The following is an 18,561-nucleotide window of genomic DNA, read 5'->3' as shown; positions in this document are numbered from 1 at the left end:
AGGGGACAACTAGCACGATTCTTTTGTTCTTTACTTCAACTTCGTGGAGTAGCAGGAAGAAAAATTCTGTGGGATATGGAAGGTAGCTAGTAAAGGTTCCGATCAACAGCAATATGGCGAAGTCCAGGACATATCTTACTATTGTCTTCATCTCAAGGGCACATGGGGTTTTAGCCCTTCCCGGGCTCTACATTGTAATAAGCAGTGCGGAATTTATCCTGGAAAATAATGCCAGGAAGGATAACTAACTTTTCTTCTAAGATTTTAATGGTCAAATTGCAATTTTCCTAAGAAATTTTCTTGTTAACTTAGGTTGGCTCCATTGTTTTCACACCTCCTTAAAGGCCCAATCGTATCATTGGCCTGCCCAATACAACCCCAAATTGGACAAATGTTGAATGAATTTTATTTATGGGATACTATTTTATTATAAAAATGCAAAATACGCCATAACACACCGCGCGGAAGGGGTTTAGAAACGTTTCATGCATTGTGATGACTGTGGCTCTATTATTTCGCACAACAGTGTATGTTCGGCTATGTGAACCATAAAAGTCTGCGATTTAGACGGGTTTTTATAGAATTTTCGTAATTGACAACAGATGTTTTGGGAGCTTTTAGGGGAAATTTATAGGTGCTTGCGAGGTATGTATCACGAAGATTCAATCATCGTAGACTAGATGAATAAAATAGATTGTCTTCGGTAAAAAGGATACTCGGTGTTATTAAAATATACTTTCGCTTGTAATTTTCGGTTTTGTTGCAGAAAGCTCCTAAAAAAATTCTTTCCGAGTAGCATAACAATAGTTCTGTTCCATAACTTCGCATGTAAAAAGTCCTTGCAAGTTCTTGCCAGTACTTCTAAGTTTCCTTCGAACAGCATTTTGTAATTTTTCTTGTACACATTTTTGAGTTATCGAACAGACCTAATTTCTTTTGGTATCTCCCTAGCGTAATAAATATTACAACAACAAAAAATTATAACACACACATTTTTTTTTTACAATAATCAATAAAGAAAGCAAAACCTTGACAGCAATCATAAATTGAACGCAAAAAAATTAGCACAAAATGACAACAATAACAACAACAAGAATAAACAATTTTCCGCCGAGCTGATCATAAATAGCGAATGGTGTCATTTGCCGGTAGTGGTTGCGTTCGTTGGTTGTGGTTATGGTAGTTTATTTGGTTCCTTCGTTTGTTCGTACGTTGTGATAAACATCTTAAATAAATAGGCAATAAAAATGGTTGGTTGGTTGAACTAACAATGGAAAAATTCAATAAAAAATAAATACTTCCACTAAAGGAACGAACACAAACAACTATTTATGATAGTCATTAACGCAATCAGGACACAAAAAAAACACAACACACACACAGTAACGTCCCATGCACGGACTTTCATTCAAATATTCAGATACGCAAAAATGCAACATTACGCACAGCAGTAGTTGCAGCAGTAGCTGCATGTTAGCCATAAATGTGTGTAAATATTTAGCTATAGTATCATCATTCAACCAACTAAGCAGACAGCCAGTTAAGCATTTGATCGGTGGCTGCCACCAAGCAACACCTTCAAATATTTGCATTAGCATCTAATTATTGCATTTGCATCATGAAACCAAACAACCAACCATCCAACCTACCAACAACAACAATGTCTTTGTCAAGTTAGAATTGCAGGCTTTCGCTTTCATTTTTGCATTCGTTTACGACAATAAACAGTAGAACGAACAGTCAGGCAATTTCAGTGATTATCTGATAAGCCATAACTCTGGCAGTTCTTTGTGGCTGTTGTTTTGTTTCCATTCTGTAAACAAAACATTTATTGTTGTTGATTTGGGAAGAAAGTGTTGTTTTTATTATTATTAGTTTTGTTGTTGTTGTTGCTGTTAATAATAATAATTTGCTCTCCTCTCTCACTTGGTAAAATCAACAAATCTTAATCTAATAAAGTTGATCTCTTTTTGATCCCAGATGGGATTAAATTGTATTTTTTGGGGATTACAAAATGTATGCGAAATATTAAGTGTTTGTAAAGTGTTTTGTAAAGAAGCAAATAATAAAAAACCGAAAAGAAAGAATAATAGTTCACTGTCAGTAGTGACAGTGATAAAATTTTAGTTGACATTATAATGAAATGTATTAGGTGTGATATATTTGTATGTGAATGAAGTGTTGCACTTCTAAGATGGAAAAGGGGGGCAGGGCAAGGGTTATTATGTGTACATTTGGATGACAAATTATTTGGTTTGTAACAAATATGAGTATGGAGAAACCACCTACAACAAGTAGACAGCAAATGTTGCCAACTATTGGGCGCCATTAGGAAGGTGGTTACATTTTTAAGAAATCACTTTGGAAGGAAAGGAAAATGAGAAGGAAATTATTGCAAAGTAATGCAATGGCTTCATAAAAAGCCCTCAAAATATTATTGTTCCGATTTGCTTGAGAAAATACTTTTCCGGGACCAGAATTATATAATGTTTGCAGACTATGATGAAAAGTTTGTAGGCTATTGTTCCAAAGGCAGTACATTTTTTATTTTGCTTCGGAAATCAAATATAGGCAATTTAGTATGCTCCGAGCAGAGGAAAGATTTAGGGTGAAAAGTGAAGAGAATATAAAAATAAAAGAAAACTAGTAAAAATGTATCATTCGGAGAGATATACCCATCAGCCTGTGTGGATGGAAACTTTCATATATTTCTGTTGTGGCTAAAAACGAATTCTACATAAATTTATGAATGTCGGGCCAGATGTGCATATTTGGCTAATTACAGATAATTTGTGCCCCATAATATGCCTAGTATCAAAATCTGGCCAGATTTTAACAAAATTTTGTAGAATTCGTTTTTTAGCCACAACAATGAACTCGTCATTGAAAAATAATTGTGGCCTGCAGGTCGATTTTCTGAACATTTAACAGTGGCCCCATACAAAATACTATGGAAATAAAGTTCGGTCAGGAAAATGGTTTATCGTTAACTGAGCATCATATTTTTGAAGAAATCGTCTTTTAGAAACAACAATTGCGGCCTTTAGAGATTTTCGTGAAAATGCACTTTTGCACCTTTTATCGCTGTATACAGGATCTCAATGACTAGCATCGGTATACATTTTCAAAGGATTTCCGATGTTAAATTAAAGTTGGACAAACTATTAGGAGATCCAAAGTTTGGAAAAAATCGATTTCTCCGTTATAGTGATATCGAGTTGACCGTTTTAGTGAATTTTTTAACCTTTGGGGCAAGGAGTGCACAGGTATTGCCCATTTTTGAACTACATTTGGACCGAATCAGCTGATTCGGAAGAAGTGGACCGATATAGCCCAGCTTCGAACTAACTTTGGATAAAATATTACGAAGATGAATTTTGGACCGAATCGGCTGATCCGTTCGAGAGTTATCGTGCGCCCCAGCCTCTGTACATGGTTCCGTAGGGCATTTTACAGCTTTCGGGCCATTTTCTCAGGAAGTATGGACACACCCCAGAAAAAACTTGTACCGTCTTAGTGGGGTCAGGGAATAAAAGTTGTTGGTAACAAAAATCAAAGCGGTTAGAGAGTAGGTCTTAAACTGCACTTTTCCCCCCCAAATACTGTTGACCAATATGACCCATCTTGGAACTTAAACCACGTTTGGACAAAACATTACGAATTTTGTACCAAATCGCCTGATCCGCTCGAGTGTTATCATGTGTTCCAATCACTTCACATGGTGTCATAGAGTTTTTTACAGCTTTCGGACTATTATCTCAGGAAGTATGTACTTAGTCATGAAAAAACTTGTACCGTCGTAATGGCGGCAGCGAATAAAAATTGTTGCAACAAAAATCAAAGCAGTTCACGAGCAGGTCTTAAACTGAACTTTTCTAAAATTTTGTGTGGGAGGTACCCGAAGTATTGGACCGATATAGTCCATAATATGTTATACTAACTTAAATTATGTCTGTTAAAAATATTACCATGTGCCGGACCACATCGATTACTCCCTTCAATAGTTACCGTGCGCACTATTTTAGCCAAAAATTTAAACTTTTGTGTGGGAGGTGGTACCCGAAGGAGTGGACCGATATGGCCTATCTTCGAACTTGATCAAATTTAGGACAAAATATTATAAAGGCCAAATTTTGGACCGAATCAGTTGATCCGTTCAAGAGTTATCGTGCTCTGCATCCAGCCAGACGGACGGACAGAATCAAATCGACTCCAAATTTTCTAAAACGGATTTCGTCAAAACATACTTGGGATCCTAACCATTATTTCTAAACCTCTTTAGCCTAAAGTCTGAGGGTATACAAATGACCTTTACAAACTGCATATTGAGAGAAAATCCCGCATTGGTTTCTCCAGCGACAAACCTTCTGATGCCAAACCATCCACCCATTCAAGAGAAAGACGACAATGGAAGCGACTGCGTCCACGCTCAACAGCACAGCGATACCTGATAGTTCCCAAGAGTAGCAAGGATTCATTCGACAGCAGTACAAATAGGATGACAATGCAACATTACGAGCAAAACGAAGCATAACCCATCAGGTTTGCAAGACACGTTGATATAAGCTCAAATCTGCTGTACCTCGAAGCAGCAACAGTGTGTCACAATATTGCCGTTGAGGGCATTGAAATTCCAACCATATGTTAGTTAGGAATCCACAAGGATTTCTACACGGAAGCTATTCCTGTAACGAAGTACTGACTTGGTAAGTACGCTTTCTACAACAAGCGGGAATACCGACACTGCAGCTGGTTCTTTGTACCGGGTTGACTCGAAACCAAAAGCATAATTTGGTGGTTGTGTGGCTTTCCTTTTTCATATGCAAAAAATCTTCGATCATTCAGCTCAACACCAACGATAAATTGATAAAAATTAATATTAAGTGATCTTCGCCCTAACAGGCACACCTTCAAAAAGCGTTTTGGCCAGCGTCTGCTAACTCAGCATCAAACCTACGCTGCTACAACAACAACAAACGGCAAATATACAGGTGTTGTATTTCGATTGCAGTTAATATTCAAAGAGAAAGGTCATCCAACACTCAAGATTATCGGTTGCCAGTACCATGTCCTTAATCACGTTCTCATGGAAGACGTGCTGCATGGGTCGTCGACAAAAGCACGAAACTTTGAGTACTCAATTAAAATCGGCCTTCTTCCATGATAAAACTGAACTTTTAATGAAACTGGTGGATGCAGAGACTACATGAAGTTTCTCTTCCGTCACTAAAGTTTAAGCAGATCCCAATCATCCGGTATGCACGATGGAACTTTCGTGCCATTTCAGCTTCACCCTATGCCTGAAAAACCGGAACAAGTTGTCTAAAATCTGTTCATTCATTTCTTGCACGTAGGCAGATAATTGGGTTAGTTATCAATTTTTCAGCGCTGAAGATTTTAAAGAACTACCTGTAGCTCAAAAGCTCTCAATAGCTTGAAGACTAGGAAGTCTTCTCTCATAACAATGAGTGCATCCCGATTCCATTGGAGTCCTCTTTTTTATCGTCAAGCCTGAATTGAGTGTCTAACCGCACCATTTGTAGAACAATTTTACATGGTTAAAACACTCATGAAATGTTCTCCTACATGAAACTGAGAGTTGTTTGCCGCCGCTGAAAAAAATATGTTGCCTGTTATGATGTTGCCAGGGCGAGGTAATGAGTTCTTTTAACACTCTAAATACTACATTCGATCTCTCTCTCTCTCTCTCTAAATACTTCCAAACTTTTGAGGCGATAGCTTGGAAGGTGTGAAAAATTCCTCTACTGTACTGCCAGTCCGTAGAAGATAACTCTTGCAACCTAGGGCAACCTAGTTCCCAGAGCTGATCGATCTTACTAGTTCCTTTTCCCAAAAGGAATTAGTTCCTTGATATACCTAGTTCCATTGTTCCGAGACGGAAATAGTTCAATGAATCTGTTTCTTTCATCGTTCTTTTTGTTTTTATCGTTTGGTTGATGAATTGACATAAAAATAAATAAATTGCAGCAATGTGACGTTCATTTGACATTTATTGCGCAATGTGGCACATCTGAAAAACGAACTGAATGAAAAAGATCGGGGTGGAATTAAAGGAAGAAGGTGAGCTATATGAATGAAAGGAACTACATGAACTTAAAACCTGGATATAGTTCCAATAGTTCATTTTCCAGAATAGTTTCTTGGAACTAGTTCGTTCGAAACTACACAGCTCTAATCTCGATTACCTTCTTAGGCAATAATTAACTAAATCAGCAAACTTCGAGTGCAGGATTCAATGAGCAGATCGAACAGAACGAAAACGATCGGGGTGGAATAAAAGGAAGAAGGTGAGCTAAATGAATGAAAGGTACAACATGGACCTAAAACCTGGATATAGTTCCAATAGTTCATTTTCCGGAATAGTTTCTTGGAACTAGTTCGTTCGGAACTACACAAGTCTAATGTCGGTTACCTTCTTAGTCAATAATTAAAGCAATAAAATAGCAATACAAATATTTATGGATATATAACAACTAAAGATCGGGTCCAACATTACCCCTAATAATAACACACCTCTCATAAATCTTCATCTTCAATGATAAATTACATTTGTTGAACTTTTATCACCACATGAATATCTATTTCTTTCCATATCTCGATATTCAAATATAACAACCACAAAAGGTGACAAATGACGTCTGCTAGCCACCCAGCCATCCATTTCAAATTTGGTCCTTGCCATAACCATGCTATATGTTTATGGCCAATAGTAGTTTGTGTTTTTTTTGTGTTCTTCTTCTAACACAACTCTACTACAAATAATAAAAAAATAATTATTTATAGCAATTTATGATTGTTGTACAAAAGCAAAAAAAAACATTGACGTCATTTCATTCATTGGTCTAGGGCTGGTTGGTGTTTTGTATACTGTTAGGAAACGAACGCGTTGAGAATAATCCAACATTACCGGGCCACTCGACTATTTGCATATTTTTTGTCAAAGCAAATAGAAGAAGAACAACAGCACAAAAAACACTTAATAATAAAACCGCTATTTTGAAAATTGTTTATTATATGGCAATATAAAATAATATCAAAAAGACAAAAAAATAATAAATAAATAAAACAATAACGCACAAAATGCTGTTGTTTAGCGTTATTTTTTTATGAAGAGCAGAAAAAAAATAATTAATGATATTTGGCTACCATAAGGTGCAAACCACAAAATGTTTTGTTTTATAGACAAAATGATGGTGAGGGGCAAAATAAAATATTGTATCACAGTGGAACATGGTTTTAAGGAATTTAATTAGAATTGTTGTAACCAGACAATGAAATTTGAATTCCAATGATTCAGTATAATTGTGAAATAGGTTTTCGGTGCTTTTTGCTTTTTGAAATATACATAGCTTGCAATAGTTAAGTATTGCGGAGTTATGAAATAGAATACTTAAGACATTTGCAATGCAACTAAAGTTTTGCAAGTCAGTCAATATGATTTTATTTTTCTAAATTTCTAATTTAATCCTGTCGTTATGGTCATTATAACCATGCAGAACTGTAGAGACCACAAGAAACATAAACAGAAAAAAATTGTCAATAAATGAATGCCTTCTAATAACAACAGTAACCCCAAAACGAGTCAATAAATTTGTTTATAATTTATTTTTGCTTAATAAAATCAGAAATTATATATGTATTTTGCCACCAAAAGAGCCATTGTAGCCAATATAGCTTTAGGAAAAATATTTGACATGTTGAAAATTTTGCACAAAAGAAATAAATAATGAAATACCAAACAAAAAAAGAAATAAATAACACAAAATCGTAATAAATTAAAAACAAATTATTGTCATGTTAATAGGACAAAGATGCCGACTTGTAGTGTTAAATTATAGAAGGTGATGTGCCATGTGGAAGAAATGAAAATTTAAATAAGTGATAAAGAGCTCTGTGGCCATTTGGCTCTTGCTATAATGGGATACTACAGCTGTAGTCAGTTCTACAAAATGTGGTTAGGGAAATCATATCTTTTTAGAGCAAAGCATGTATTTAAACTATATAAAATCGACTATTGTTCAGAGTGGTTACCATGCCCTTGCATGCTGAATTCCAGTCTAGATTATATGCAGAATTTTCAACTATGGCAAAACTCCATCAGCGTAATATTGGGGTACATTCCTGAGAATTTTTGAGCCATGTAAAGTTTCTGTACAAGTGGTGTATGTAATTATGTAAAAACTATACGGTTTTTTGTGAAAATCTCTTGCTATTGGTTCCCAAAACAATATTCCGTCAAAATATGCTAAGTTTATTTGCGATTTATAAAAATTCGGTCAAAAATAAGAATTAACTACTAGTTGGAGGTGACAATAAATGTATTGCAAAAATTACCAAATCGACGGTTTTTTGGAGAATTACCAAAGTTATGTTCCTTAATGAGTTGTCTATCCACTTTGAACATTCATTAGAGCAGTAATGAGTTAAACCATAATTTAAGGATCGGTATGTTACACTCTAAGGGTACTGGTTCCCCAATTTTTATTAAATCTTGATCTTTATTTGGAGGACTTTTTTCGAGCTTTTTTCTTAAACTGGACCAAAAAAAATATAAGGATTGATATCAGGAGTTTGGCCCGAGGTATTTTCAGTTTAGTTTTGTTATATTACATCAGCAACATACACAAATAAGATTAATATGTCATGATTTGGCCTTTGGAATGGTGGTATTTGAACGTGTTTGAGCTTTTTGGAATAATGACTTTTAAATATTTCCTAATGGACTCAGTGGGGATGTCTTCCCAATCATTATTATGTCTGTGAACCCGATTTTACATACTTATTTGCTTGGTAAAAAATTTAGTACCCAAAAATTCGGTATTCCAGCTTTTCTAGAAAGTGTATAGTTTCCATATTTTATGGGTTTTATTAGATTTGGCGCACTTTTTGGGATTTATTATGATAGCAGAATATAATATCTATCCATTTAGTAAAAATGAAGTGATTCCAATAATATTGAGAGAGGAAAGACCTACAACAGAAGGTCTTTCAAAATAATACACTGAGTGTCTATTTTACCCTATATTGTCCAGCGGTATTTCAAAGTCAAAATCGGTCCATTATCCGACAATACATATTCATTCTTTGCATACTTGTCTGGGGCCGATTCGTCATTGTTTATTGTAAATATGGTCACATACGTTTTTTACCAGTCTGAGGACCCTCCACGACGGCTTTTATTACCACTGAACTTTATCACATTCAATACTGTTAGTCCATTATTAGCCGCAAAAGTCATAAAAATGCATAATGACTAAAAAAAATTCACAAATGATTAGTTTTATAGTTATAAGCGAACATTATCTAAGTTTGTAAGAAATATTACGATATGTGAAGTTTGAACAAAATCAAGAGGAAATCCAGAAAGGACGGTCGGCCATACATATGTAAATACCACAGCCGAAAATCCGCATCAATAGAGACTACTAAAAAATCAAAACAATCAGACCCCAACGCATCAACTTCACGTTAGCGCAAACTATTTGAACTTTTGTGATGTCATCGCGGAACATTATCTTAATTTGAAAGGTATATTATGATGGGTAAAATTTGGACCAATTCGAGAATAAACATTTTATGAAACAAAAATATCCATGAACAAATCTTCCTAGACGGATAACACTGTGTAAAATCTTTAAGGTAATCGTATGCAAACAATTCGAACTTAGGATTTTTTTCTTAGATTTTATGGCCCCATCTATACATGGTTAAATATTGACTTTTTAAAGCATTTCGGGCAGTCAACGGCGATAAGACAAAGTTTATGGTATCAACACGCAAGACGTCCGGTAGACTCGGACCAACTGTTGATGTTCAGAACTACAATTTTGAGGTAGTAAATGACTTCATTTGCCTCGGCACCGCACAGAGGGGAAATTTGTGTAAAATTTGATCAAAAGCCCTAGAAAGCTCATTTATAGTCGTATTGATATAAAATTTTGCACAAAGCATATCTTCTGTACAAGGATTAATCCTATAGAAAATAATGAAAATCGGTCCAGATTTGGATGCAGCTTCCATATATATTCGCGTCTGATGTGAGATAAAAATGCACCAAAATCACTGAAACTTGACACATGCAACCTGAACTAGCCTAAAAAAACATTGTGCCAATTTTCAAACAAATCGGTATAGATTTATATATAGTCCCATATGCATATATTTTATTCCAAATTTTATTTTTTGAAACTTAATTAAATTAAATTTTTCTCAATTCACATGAGAAAAGCCGTGAATGTTTCTGAATAATGCAAACATATTTGATAGGTGTTGGTTTAGTCTGATAAATAAGAGTCCCGGTTATACGGCGGAACAAAATTTAGTGTGAGTAAACCTTGCAATTCCATATAAAAATATTTCATACTTTAGTTGAGAAAAATTCGATTTTTTCGGAATGGCGCAAATATGCGCAATTTTTTATGATTGAATCTGACATTTGAGACTCAAGCGCATAAAACATTAGAAGAAACTATGGTCGGGAAACGACGGGGAAATAGACTTTTTCACTATTGAAATTGTAGTAATCTTAAAAATTATCATAAAAAATGTTCAAAAAGAAGATATGTATCTCCATTATTAAAGAGCAAAGATGTAAAATCAATCTGAAAATTTTAAATGCTAATCTTGTTCGGAGACTGTACTTGAAAAATATAAATTTTCGCGAAAATAATGTCATTTTATTGTTCACCTAATTTCTTAGTTTTCGAAAATTTACATTTTGTTTTCAGTATGGCTGAGTTCAATCGACTGCTGCATTGAATTGGTTAATCTTACAAAGTCGAGGATGGTTATAGCAAATGTAGAAAAGAGTCTGGTTGCCGTTTATCAAAATTTTTTTCATAATAAACGATTTTCATATTTTGAGTTTTGAGCAACTTTAGGCCTATGTTTCCCCTCTGTGCACCGCCATAAAAAACGAACAACATCAGTTTTGAAATCAAAAGAAGAATAATATTGGCCACCAGATGCTAGTTTGTCAAGCAAAACTTACACTCTACCAGACACTGATACTACCCGTACTCTACGGCCACTCGACGGTATACGCCCCAAGGGAAGGCCAAAACACCGATGGAAAGACCAAGTTGAAGAAGATATCACAAAACATGACATCCAAAATTGGAGAAGTAAAGCAAAAGATCGGTGCGTTTGGAAATCAATTCTTAGTTCGGCTTATGGAACAAGACGTTCTGTTTAATATAAAAGCCATCTAAGTAAGTAAGCATTTCGGGGCAATATCTCTGAAACCAGTGCGAATCGTCTTCTGGTCTCTGAAGCAAATTTGTAGATAAGGTCAAAAGTAACATATTTGGAGAAAAAATGAACTCGAAAAACTACATTTATTGCCACAAATTTTGTAATATATCTAAAAATTCCATAATTTCTATTTCCATGTCTCCAAAACCGTTAATTTTTCCATAATGTTTTCTTTTGGAAAAATATTCACTGGAATGTAATACACAACTCTTCAGAATATGCCATTGTTGTAAAATGCCTCTATCACGTTGTTTTGAGTATATATTTCAACGACGATATGTCAATAATGTGGTGAAATCCGAAATGCGAGAATAAACTGTTGGTGTGAACTGTGTATTTCACGTATTTCAAGTTGTAAAAGATATGATGCAAAATACCGCTGAAACAACATGAAGTACGTATTTTAGAGTTTCAGAATGTTCTGAAGAATTGCTGAGAACTTTATTTGGAAGATTTGTGCAAAAAGTTACTTGATTCAACTGCCAATATTTTAGTTGATACTGACCAGAATTTCAGCAATTATGTAAAATTTTCTATATTTTATCGATTTTGATGCCCTAGAGACGTTCTACCAGTTTAGGCACGGTGCGACTTAACTAACTTTAAATGAAATATGCTTGCACCTGGGAAGTTATTGCGGATTCTTAAACTACAAGGTTCATTGATGAGAAAAATCGAAAAACAAACAAAAAATCGACGGAGGGATTTTCAAATAAATCCAAATGATCACACTTTTAGGACTTTTTTAGGTTTTTTGAGATTTTGTTTGCAAGTCCATAGAAATGGGATTAGAGAAAATGATATAGCAGTGAAAATTCTCTACAAGGTTGACCCTAATGGTATGTAGGTTTTACCATTTTTTAAATATAAAAGTTCAAATTCGAAATTTGCAAAAACTTCCCCGGTGTAAGCGGTTTTCATTTAAAGTTAGTAAAGGTGCACCCTTCATGACAGTGTTTTATAAGGAGGCGATACAGTCAGTGCATTGTAACAATTTGAACTTCTATATCTCAAAAATTATAAAACCTAGGAAAAGTCATAAAGGTCAATCTTGTAGAACATTTTCACTGTTACATCATTTTCTCTATTTTTCGATAGGTCTTGCAGTTTTCAAGCAAAATCGGCAAAATCTAAAAAAGTCATAAAAATGTAAACTTTGACCGCGATGTATTTGAAAATCCCTCCGGCGATTTTTTTTTTATTTTTCTTATCTATGAACATTGTAGTTTTAGAATCCGCAAAAACTTCCCAGGTGTAAGCACCTTTCATTTAAATTTAGTTAAGGGGCTACAATAGGGCTACAATATTGCCAAAGACTACAATATTGCCAAGTTCCTATTCGTTTCTGAGATAAAGACCCGATAAATGCAAAAAAACTGTAGTTTTAGCCCGGTTTGAGACTATAAAATCCGAACTCGATCTAACAAAACAAAACCCTACTATGGGTTTTGTAGTCTCTATATGTACTTTCAGTGTTGTAATATAAGCCAACTAATTAAAGTAATAAATATATCGACCGATATTAACGTATCTTTACAACATTTTTTTATTATGAGAATAAATAAACGCATAGTTTTTGTGCCGACGCCTCGGCTTTTCTAATCCAGATCCGTTAGGAAAGGTTTTCTCTCAACAGTTACAAACTATTTCCTACATTATTTCTACAGCATGGTTCATGGAAACTGTCTGCCGGTCTGGGTTATTTAGTAATTTATTCTCTAATTAAGAATTGTCTGCAAATTAATCAGTCTTTTAAACAAATATAAACAAAACCTGGAAACATCTTTACCATCAGTTAATTAAGACACTATTTCTATACGATTCAATTTGCTTTTCAGGAAATATTTTGTTTTCAAACTTTTAAAGACTGGATACCACCCGAGGAAATGTTATATGTTCTCATCTCCACTCAGGTTATATGGGTAACAAATTTGTTGATTTGTGGTACCATAATAATATTAGATATCTCCTCTTGTGTATAGGCAAATGTAAATAAATAAATTTAAAACTCAAATATTTTTCATAGGAAAGAAATATTTTTCAAACCATCCACAAGTCTAGGTATTCGTATTCGTCATGAACAAATAAATCACGTAACATTCAATGGTGGCGGTACATGGGTACCGGGATACATTCAATTGCATGAAAGCTTCTGAGTTTAATGTAACTTTTCTCCAGGGATAGTTCAACGGAGTTTTCACCTGTTGTTTCTGATTTATCAAGATTCGCATATTTTTCAATTGCCGCCGGAGATAATTTTTTATTTTTAAGTTTTGCCTTTGGAAATAAAAAGTTTCAATTTGAAATTCACAAATGCAAATTTGCAATCTTGAATGTATAAAAAGGAGGTTCAAATGGCGAAAATTGTCTAGCAACAACAACATCTAATATGTCTGAGGATATTAACCTAACCAGTTAACGAAACGATCGTCGCATAGCGGTTGATATGTATGTGTGTACGACTTCGCTAAATATCAATTTTTCAATGTAATCTCCCTAGGTCATATATTTAGCTAGATTAATTAAATTAGAATTTTTTTTTTATTTGATAAAATTAAATAATGTTGAAATTCCTTGACATTCAAATATTTCAAAATAATAATACGGCATGTTACAGATCGAGCCCGTGGAGCTTAACCCCATGAGAGTAATGTTGGCTACATTTGCTACATAGTTAGCCACAACTGCGTTTGGACTTGGCCGCAATTGTTGTCCATATTATTAGGCTAAAAATGAAAGCAGGATGCGGAAGATATGAGATAAGTCATCACATGTTCCTTCGGGAATGGATGTTCGTGAGAATTTTTTTTACTTTGGTAAAGGTCGATCCAATAATTTATTGCCGTCGGACAAATTTATTTATTATTTTGTTTTAAATAAAGTCCATTTTCCTGAACATTCACATAAAAATATCAAGAGGATGTTATGTGCTTTAGATTAACTAAACAAATCTCCTCTTTGAACGCAATAAATCTTTTCACTTATAACTTAATGTAAATCAAACAGGAGACTCATCATAAATCACAAATAAAACAACAACCAGCAAATGCCTAAATTGAACTTTGAACTTTTGATGGCAATGAAAGATATTTATCACAAACACGTTGAAAACAAACACTATAAAATATTACAAAAAAATGGCTCACCTTATTTTTGCTTTATATTTGTCCAAAGACAAATTTTGATTGATGCAGCTTCTGGGATTTGCTTATTTTTTAATCCACTTTTTTAGAACTTTTCACAAATTTGTTATTTTGAATTTATCGATTTTAGTTTCCTTGGCGTTTCAGGGATTTTCTTTTAGCTATTTTTTTTTAATATTTAATGTTTAATTTTTATGATTGATTTTTATGGCCCAATGCTGCTTTCGTTAATCTCTTTGAGATATTTTAAGTTAATGGCGTTAAAATTTCTTTATGAATTTTTTCCTTTGCCAACGAATGCCTTTAAAGTTATTCAATAAATAAAATTATTGAAAATTCTTCGCTTTTTTTGCAGTATTAACAAGGATTTTGTTAAAGATTTATTGATTTGTGTTGTGATTTTTATTTTTTATTTTCATGTTTTTTGTCATAATTTTTTGTTTTCGTATTTTATTTCACCACACTTTCACTATTGTTGTTGTATTGAGGGAATTGTGATTTATAATCACTTAATCGGCGGCATACATAATCGGTATTATAATTCTTTTTTAAACTTGTTTTTGTTATTATTTTTTGTTTCTTTTTTTCTTCTTGTATGTTTTGCTTTTTGTTTTATTATTAACTTAAAAGCTTTGAAGTTCAAATCCACAATGGCTTAACTGTTTTAATAATTTAATCCAGCCGGGGCGTAATTAGAATGAATGAGCTTCGTTCGATTTGATCTACACGGAGGCAAATAACGACTGCAGGGCAGACAGACAGACAGAGAATGAATGAATAAATCGAGCTAAACAACAATGCGGAGATGTTGAACTAACTGAGTGACTGACTTCTGTTTCCGAGCGTCGTCTAATGTGTGTGGTGGCCTACGGATTGTTGTATCAATTCTGATGGGGATTGATTGGTAATGAGGTTAAACGAGCGGTATTTGTTTTGTCTGTTGTCTGCTTTACGAGTAACCGTAAACGAATGACAGTGCAGTCAGGCTAGGAAAACGGAAACGCGCCGCCGGAGATACGAAAAAAATGTATATTCACTTAGCACGCACACACACACACACGCACTCAACATGGCACAACGATGTTCATAAATATCCAGTACCAACTACCACCATTATCTACAGCGACGGCGGCAGCAGCAGAAGATTTAGAGGGCGGTTATGGGTATTTGCCACCCCTTTTCCTGGTGTTTTTGTTTTTATTCTTTCTGTGTTTTGTGTTCAGGGTAAAGCTTTCCAGCTAGCCTTACAAATCCACTCGTTGATGTGAAGTTTTAGAGAAGGAAGGCGGCGTAGAAAAAACAACGAACATAACAAACAGCTATGTACGATTCGTATAACTTTAGAACGGCGGGAAAATGCTTTGACTTTTATTTCGAAGAGAGATACAAACGCTTGATTTTTACCGTGGCACATCAATGCTTGTGCAGAGACTACAACGGCAACTGACTGGTTGGTCGTTTGTGAGTTTCGAGTATTTTGGCGCGGGGCAACAAGAGATACTGGCAACGAAATCAGAGCAAAGTGTAAGAATGCGGCGCACAATACAGCACTCTAGCGAAGGGAAAAAACAACACCAATGCCCAGGAAATGCTACAACAATGACGACGACGACGAGTGGTGCCTTATCGCTCACGAGAGATAAGAAACAAAGAAGCATAATAATAGAGTTCCACAAGGCAAAACGTACACCCATATCCATACAAATGTTTGTCTCTTTGTGAGAATCTGATAAGAAACGTAAGGCGAATACTCGCTACAAGAAATTCTACTCAAAAAAAAAAAAGCAAAACACACACATACAAATTGCCTCACCATTTATCAGACAAGGAACCACAGATCTCACCAAAAAATCAACTAGTTACAAAGTAACGAGTAGCATTGCTATAGAAAAAGACATGAAACAGCAATGAAAGAGAGAGAGAGAGGGAGTGAGACAAAACATATCCGGCAACCATTACTGAGAACTAACGGAACACACAACGTTACCCTCTTAGCAAACAACATAAATGAACGACATATTGAACGATGCTGAAGGAATGAGATAGCTATATTATATCTGACGATTGTTGTCCCGCTTTCTCCGCAGGCAAAAATGATAGACATTGGTTTCATTTGAATACAACCCCATTATGTATTCCAAATTTGACGGTGCAAAGAGAAAACTTGCCATTCTGGTTTCAAGATACAATCGGAAAACATACTTACTTAAAATAATAGAAGGAAAATTTAGTTCAATTTTCTTTAAGGAAAATTCAAATTTTTAACGAAAAATGAAATCGATTTACAAGCAGTTTTAGCCGGCGGAAACGGTAAATTCATAACCTCCACATCAAGTTTTACAAAAGAATCTACCGGCATGTCTGTTCTTACTGTGGAAAACTATGTTTGGAATAAGTTGGGTTTTTAAAACAACTGTGTGAATTCAGGTTCTGGAGATTGTCTTAGGAAAAATTTTAAATTACCTATGTATTTACCAATGTCATGGTCTTTAGTATATACAATATAGTCTCGATAATCAGGACACTCGTTAATCCGGACAATGCGGTAATACGGACCGTAGAATTTTTTACATTGTAATATTTTACCTTACCTTAACTTACCTCGATAATCCGGACATCAATATTTTTTCCTCTTTTGGAGCATTATATCCTCATTTATTTCATTGACGTTTTCGTTCTTAGTAATAGAAATTGGTGGATAAATAACAAAAAATCTGTCGAAATTTCGACATTCTGGGTAGCCACTGCAGTGCACTGTTGACTCAGTCATACAATCAATATGGAATTAACTATGTCCCGGTCCACACTAGAACATATGGATTGGAAAATGTACATGATCGATCTAGGTACGCACAATTTCATGAAATTTTTTCAATGAAATCACACTAGTGTGGACCGGGACTATCTGAACATTGTAGCTGACTATGGAAAGCAGCAGTATTTAAAACCTAGTATTGGGTAGCCTAGTTCTAAGGATATTTAGCTAGAAATGTTCAAAACATTTAAAGCGGAGGGATTAATAGCTAAGTTTTTAATGGAATTTAATGCTGAATAAGTAAACGAGTAGAAACCTTGTATAGACATTTCAATAAATTATTTAACAATTTGGTGGTTCCTCTTATTTTCTTTCTTTGAAAATCAAATTCACCGGTATTCTCGTAATTATGCAAACAATAGACTTAGATGGATAAAATAATATGTTCACCATAATGAGATGGGTGCATTTGAATTCTGGAATTCTATCACGAGTCATAAAAATTATTTAGATGGGCTACGCATTTTGTATAATTGAAAAAAACTGTGGATATACGTATATGCACCAATTGTAGAGAAGTTTTAAACGACAAAAATACTCAGGAAATGACAACTAAAGATGTCATGTTAGGGTCTAGTAAGCGTAGCTTATTAATGATTTAAGCTTACAATATCATATGTTTTTGTTACTACAATTCGATAATACGGACACCGGCGAAACGTGTGGTGTACGGATTATCGAGATTATGATTTAGATAAACTGAGCATTAATTTTTGATGATTATTTGTAACAAATTAGAAAATCGAATGAGGAATTGCTACTGAGCATAGTTTTATTGATTTGAATTAATTTGAAGATCGAAAGGCAATTATTTTTAAGTAACCCTCTAATGTTTAATGTAATTTTTACCTTTGGACTGACTGTATATTAAGCACTGAAAGAAAAATGTTTCATAGATTTTGAACCAACGTACAGTTTCATTGAATAAATGAAAAGTTTCATTAAATAAGAATATTGAGTTTCTTCATTATTCCAATGAAATTTCCTCAATTAAGCAATGGTAATTCTTTATTAATTCAATAAAGTAGTTAGAAGTTACAATTCTATTATTTCTATGAAATTTTCACATTAATATGAAAAAATAATGAAAGTTATTTTATGAAACTCAATGAAACCTCTTCATTAATACAATGAAGTCTTACGCTGGTTCAAAATCAATGACAAATTTCATTGATACAACGTAATTTTCTTTCAGAGAAAACATAAATTATGCATGTAAGAAAGTATCAGTCAGCTGTGCTGACGGAGATATACTCACAGCCACTGACCAAAAAACAATAAAACCAAACAATTATTATGCCGTGTATAGAATATATTGATTTTGTATCA

At 34.3% G+C, this 18,561-nt stretch overlaps 1 protein-coding gene across 1 annotated transcript in view; it reads right to left on the bottom strand.

Annotated features, from left to right (window-relative positions):
* The window catches only part of Ptx1 (pituitary homeobox homolog Ptx1), a 95,899-nt gene extending 80,037 nt beyond the window's left edge, over positions 1-15,862 (bottom strand). Inside the window, exon 1 of the mRNA XM_073960070.1 lies at positions 14,421-15,862. The gene's annotated coding sequence lies outside the window, so the exon portion shown is untranslated. The remainder of the gene's footprint in view (positions 1-14,420) is intronic.
* Between the last annotated feature and the right edge of the window lie 2,699 nt (positions 15,863-18,561).

The sequence above is a fragment of the Musca autumnalis genome, unplaced genomic scaffold, assembly GCF_047663935.1.
Source record: "Musca autumnalis isolate F117 unplaced genomic scaffold, ASM4766393v1 scaffold_1, whole genome shotgun sequence".
Taxonomy (NCBI): domain Eukaryota; kingdom Metazoa; phylum Arthropoda; class Insecta; order Diptera; family Muscidae; genus Musca; species Musca autumnalis.
The sequence above is the reverse complement of the archived record's forward strand: the minus strand, read 5'-3'. Positions and strand labels throughout refer to the sequence as shown.